The sequence below is a fragment of the Piliocolobus tephrosceles genome, chromosome 17 (assembly GCF_002776525.5).
Source record: "Piliocolobus tephrosceles isolate RC106 chromosome 17, ASM277652v3, whole genome shotgun sequence".
In the NCBI taxonomy this organism is placed as follows: domain Eukaryota; kingdom Metazoa; phylum Chordata; class Mammalia; order Primates; family Cercopithecidae; genus Piliocolobus; species Piliocolobus tephrosceles.
Genome location: NC_045450.1, coordinates 53,969,872 through 53,975,626, shown reverse-complemented (window position 1 = coordinate 53,975,626; position 5,755 = coordinate 53,969,872). Strand labels below are relative to the sequence as shown.

Below are 5,755 nucleotides of genomic sequence, written 5' to 3'. Positions count from 1 at the left end.
GCAGTGGCTCACGCCTGTAATCCTAGCACTTTGGGAGGCCAAAGTGGGTGGATCACCTGAGGTCGGGAGTTTGAGACCAGCCTGGTCAACATGGAGAAACACTGTCTCTACCAAAAATACAAAATTAACTGGGTGTGGTGGTGCATGCCTGTAATCCCAGCTACTCAGGATGCAGAGGCAGGAGAATTGCTTGAAGCCGGGAGGTGGAGGTTGCGGTGAGCCGAGATTACGCCATTGCACTCCAGCCTGGGCAACAAGAGTGGAACTCCGTCTCAAAAAAAAAAAAAAAGATACACTGTAGGCTGGGCTCAGTGGCTCATGCCTGTATTTCCCAGTACTTTGGGAGGTCAAGGTGGACTGATCTCTTGAGGTTGGAAGTTCAAGACCAGACTGGCCAACATGGTGAAACCCCATCTCTACTAAAAAATAAAAAAAGTAGCCATGTGTGGTGGTGTGCGCCTGTAGCCCCAGCTACTCAGGAGGCTGAGGCAGGAGAATCCCTTGAACTCGGGAGGTAGAGGTTGCAGGTGAGCCGAGATTGTGCCACTGCACTCCAGCCTGAATGACAGAGTGAGACCCTGTCTCAAAAAAACAAAACAAAAAACAAACAAACAAAAATGATACAATGTTATTCTGAGAATGATATCTGAAAATTGAAGCCCTGCTTATAGGAAATGAATAGGAAAGCAACAACCTTCAAAAAAGACATTGCTGGAGTTCATGGGAAGACTTGCTACATTTTCTATGTTGCACATTTGCCACATGGCTTTCTGCTTCCTCTGCTCCCAGGAAGGCAGTCTTGGATGTTTACTATCTTGGCCATCCTACAAAAGAAGCTTTTCCATAAGCGATTTACCAAAGCTGCCAAAGTGCAGGAACAGGTGGGCTGTGGAGCTTTCATACACCTCCTTCCAGCTTCTGGGCAAACTACAAGGTCAAACACAAGAGGTAGAACAAATTTTGGTGTTTGAGGTTGTTTCTGTGGTTGTTTTCCCAGAGATGGGTTTGCTATGTTGCCCAGGCTGGCCTCAAACTCCTGGGCTCAAATGATCCCTCTGCCAAGGCCTCCCGAGTAGCTAGGATTACAAACTACCGTGTCTGGCTTGAGTTTGGGTTTTAATGTACTAGGACACTCTTTTAAGGCTATTTGGGCTAAAGCTTAACTTGACGTAGGTGTTTCATTTAAACAAGCAGGGAATCACTCTTTTTTTTTTTTTTTGAGACATAGTCTTGCTGTGTCACCCAGGCTGGAGAGCGGTGGCACAATCTCGGCTCACTGCAACCTGCACCTCCTGGGTTCAAGTGATTCTCCTGCCTCAGCCTCCCGAGTAGGTGGGACTACAGGTGCACACGACCACACCTGGCTAATTTTTACATTTTTAGTAGAGATGGGGTTCACCATGTTGGCCAGGCTGGTCTTGAACTCCAGATCTCAAGAGATCCACCTGCCTTGGCCTCCCAAAGTGCTGGGATTACAGGCATGACCACCGCGTGGGAACCACTTTCTTTATCCACACTTCCACTAAGAACAGATTTTAACAATTTGGAAATATAGTATCTATGTATCAGGTAGCAGCAAGCACGGTGGGAAAAAGCACAGCCTTGGGCCGGGTGCGGTGGCTCAAGCCTGTAATCCCAGCACTTTGGGAGGCCGAGACGGGCGGATCACAAAGTCAGGAGATCGAGACCATCCTGGCTAACACGGTGAAACCCCGTCTTTACTAAAAATACAAAAAATTAGCCGGGCGTGTTGGCGGGCGCCTGTAGTCCCAGCTACTCGGGAGGCTGAGGCAGGAGAATGGCGTGAACCCGGGAGGCGGAGCTTGCAGTGAGCTGAGATCCGGCCACTGCACTCCAGCCTGGGTGACAGAGCGAGACTCCGTCTCAAAAAAAAAAAAAAAAAAAAAAAAAAAAAGCACAGCCTTTGGAGCCAGACTGCTTGGGTCCAGTACTGGTTTGGCTGCTTCTAACTGGCTATGTAATCTGAGGCAGTTAGCCTCGTGTGTGCCTCAGTTTTCCTATCTGTAGAACAGGGTCACAGTAAGACCTATCTCACAGGCCCAATGTGAGGGTTAAAGGGATTCATATGTGTCACATGCACAGAAGAGCATAATAAGCTCTGTAGAGTGTTAAGTATAATCGTGATCTTGACATACAGTGATGCAGAGGTACAACCATTCAACCTAGACTTTCCAGATGAACCCAGTACTTTAAGGGGCCATCAGACCTTATGTCCTGAATCTGATTTGGGAAATACAGTCATTATTCTAGGGACATTCCAAACCCCATGAGAAGGCATACCCTATACACTAAGGGCAGAGTCTCAGAGATGAGAAACCTCTTTTAAATAGACCTGCAGGGGCTCAGGATTTCTCTCCCGGATGTGTACTTATAAGCCACTAACTAGTAATTATAAGCCACTAATTAGTATTTGCACCCGGGACATGGCTGCTGGTGGGTGTAACTTGCAAAGCATATTAGCGTGTCCCTGATGGTGGTTTTGGTACACAGAAAACTCCAGGCCTGAAGATTTTCTAGTCCTGAATTATTTAGAGAATGGTATCAACACTGCTTTGAGACTGAGCTTTTGCATTTCACGGGTGTTAAAGCAAAGTCAGCCGAGGGTGGGGGAATGTAGACGTGTACAAACTTTTGGGGGGACATTTGGTACTAACATTTGAAATGGTTACACTCTTTTGATCTGGCACTACAACCTCTTAAGACCTATTGCATAGTAACATTTCAGTATGCAAAGTTATGTTTGAGAACCATTGAAAAACCATTGGAAGTTAGAAACAAGTCAATGGAACCATCAATAAACAAATGCATGAGCTGCAGTTTACCCAAACAATGGAAGCCATGCCATCATCACAAAGGAAGAGATCTGTGAGTACTGATGTGAGTGTCTCCAAGGTGTATGACTCAGAAAAAATGATGTGGGACACTATTTGGGGTAATAAAATATGGTAATAAATAAAGATCTAGAGGGATTTTGCACCAGTTTATCAGTGGTAATCTTGGGTAGGAGTTGAGGTGAGATTGTGGGAATTTTTCTTTCTTTGGAAATACAGTATCTATTGGGTAGCAGCAAAGCACAGTGGTAAAAAGCACAGCCTTTGGAGCCAGACTACCTGGGTCCAAATACTGGTTTAGCTTCTCCTTACTGGTCATGTAATCTGGGCAAGTAATTTGCCTCTTGTGTGCCTCAGTTTTCCCATCCGTAGTCATAGTAAGACCTATCTCAGAGTGTGAGGGTCAAGGGAATTAACATGTATTGTGCTGGGCGCAGTGGTTCATGCCTGTAATCCCAGCACTTTGGGAGGCCGAGGCAGGTGGATCTTTTGAGCCCAGGAGTTCGAGACCAGCCTGGGCAACATGGCAAACCCTGTTTCTACTTTTTTAAAAAAACAAAAATTAGCTGGGCATAGTAGCATGCCCCTGTAGTCCCAGCTACTCGGGAGGCTGAGGCAGGATAATTGCTTGAACCCGGGAGGCAGAGGTTGCAATGAACCAAGATTGCACCACTGCACTCCAGCCTGGACAACAGAGCAAGACTCCATCTAAAAAAAAAAAAAAAATTAGCTGGGTGTGGTGCTGCATGTCTGTACTTCCAGCTACTCGGGAGGCTGAGGTGGGAGGATCACCTAAGCCTGGGAAGTAGAGATTTCAGTGAGCTGTGACTGTGCCACTGCACTCCAGCCTGGGCGGCAAAGAGAGACTGTTTCCAAAAAAAAAAAAAAGTGCCAAACTACATATACATTAAACTTGTTCTAATTCACATCACATATCATCTGAAAATGTACACAAATACGCACATTGTACCTGTGGGCTGTACCGCCCCTCAGACTTGAGGGCAAAGGGCCAGCACAGGGGAGGTGGTAGGCAGCCCATGTGTCAGCAGAGCGCAAACGCCTTCTTGGTGGGACCCACGTGTTGGGGTTCATGTGTATATGTGAGTACCTGAGTTAGCATCTCAAACTCTACTCTGCTTGAAAGGCTTTTACTTCTGTACTCACTTTGAGCGGGAGAAGCTCCATTGTATTCAACAGATGTTCAAAACATTTCATGGAGGGTCTTCCGATGTAGTAAACAGGCTCCTGGCTGCGACCCAGCAGACTTGGAGCCAAATCCCACCAAGGGAGGATGCCAAGAGCCTGCCTCCCTGTTCTTCAAGATTGTTGTGAGAATCAGACAAGCTTATGGATGGAAAATGACTTTCCAAACTAAAGGAAATGCAGACACTGATCCTGCAACACTGTGTTACAAAGAACCGCAGAGGGCATTCTGGGGGAGGGGCACAAAAACTAAGGCCTGGCAGCGTGGGGCTACTGACTCCCTATGAAGAACTGGGGAGGACAACAGGTGATGACCCCTCGAATGATAAGTTTCAGCTTTCCAGGGTCGAAGGTGGGGTCTGCATTCCCCTCTCACCTTGCTAGCTTGTGCAGAGGGCGCTGAGCACAGCCCTGAGCTCTGCCTGCAGGAAAGAGGCAGCACCGGGTATTGTAAGGAGCAACACAGGTTCCCAACCCCCAAGCGGTGATTCAGTTCCAACAGAGTGGAGCATGGCACGCAGAGGTGCTGCGCACTGCAGTGTGGCTGCTGCATGTGACTGCAGCATGTCTGTGGCTGCAGAGCTTGCTGAGGACACAGCCAGGCCCTCTGAGGTCAAGGCTGCTGCTGGGGGAAGGGACGTATTGGGGAAGAAGACCCCTCATGGTCAGGGAAATGTGGCACCTCTCACAGTTCCGTTTTCTGACTCTCTCCCTTTGCCACAGAAATTCTGGCCGAGATTTTAGATTTTTGTGCAGACTGCAGAAGCTTATCTGGTTTTCACAGGTCAGATGACTCATCTCTCGGCTTATCAATTGATCCACTTTCACATGTTGTAGCCAGCCCTCCAATGCGGCAAACAGTTGGGCAAGAGGCACAGTTAAGTGGCAGGCAGTGCTTCATTCGGTCACCCTCGCAGACAAAGGGACACAACAGGTGGATGGGCCCACGCTTGCTCTCCTCTTTTTGGGCCACTGAGGAGAAACTGCTGCTACCAGAGAAGAGGAGCTGAAACAACAGAGCCCCTGAGGCCAAGTTGGGAGATGGCATGAAGCGGGCTGGGGATCACTGCTTCCTTTTTATGGAGGGGAAAAACTGGCTGGGTATGGTTATATGTATTTCTTTCATTTTTTCCATTTCGGGGCAAGGCCTCACTCTGTCGCCCAGGCTGGAGTGCAGAGGTGCAGTCATAGCTCACTGCTGCCTCAAACTCCTGGACTCAAGCGATCCTCTTACTTCAGCACCCCTCCCTCCTGAGACCTGCTCTTACCTCTGGGCCTTCGCACTTGCTGTTCCCATTACTTGGAAAGATCTTTCCCCATTATTTCAGTGCTAATTCACCTCCTGATCATTATTCAAATAGCAACTTCTCAGCAAGGCTACCTCTGGACAACAAATCTCAGCTTACTGTTCCCACCCTCCTCCCTCCTGACTTTATTTTCTCCATAGCATCTCTCACCACTTGATTTTTTTTTTTTTTCCTTTTCTTCTGTTTTTTTAAGACAGAGTCTTGCTCTGTCACCCAGGCTGGAGTGCAGTGGCACGATCTCAGCTCACTGCAACCTCTGCCTCCTGGGTTCAAGAGATTCTCATACCTCAGCCTGATATCTCTATGGTATGAGAGATTCGCATACCATACATCCCAGTAGCTGGGATGACAGGCGCGCCCCACCATGCCTGGCTAATTTTTGTATTTTTAGTA

General features: G+C 47.9%; 1 protein-coding gene across 1 annotated transcript in view; it reads right to left on the bottom strand.

The window, feature by feature from the left end:
* The window catches only part of HAS3 (hyaluronan synthase 3), a 30,467-nt gene extending 24,944 nt beyond the window's left edge, over positions 1 to 5,523 (bottom strand). Inside the window, exon 1 of the mRNA XM_023210279.2 lies at positions 4,017 to 5,523. The gene's annotated coding sequence lies outside the window, so the exon portion shown is untranslated. The remainder of the gene's footprint in view (positions 1 to 4,016) is intronic.
* Positions 5,524 to 5,755: the final 232 nt, after the last annotated feature.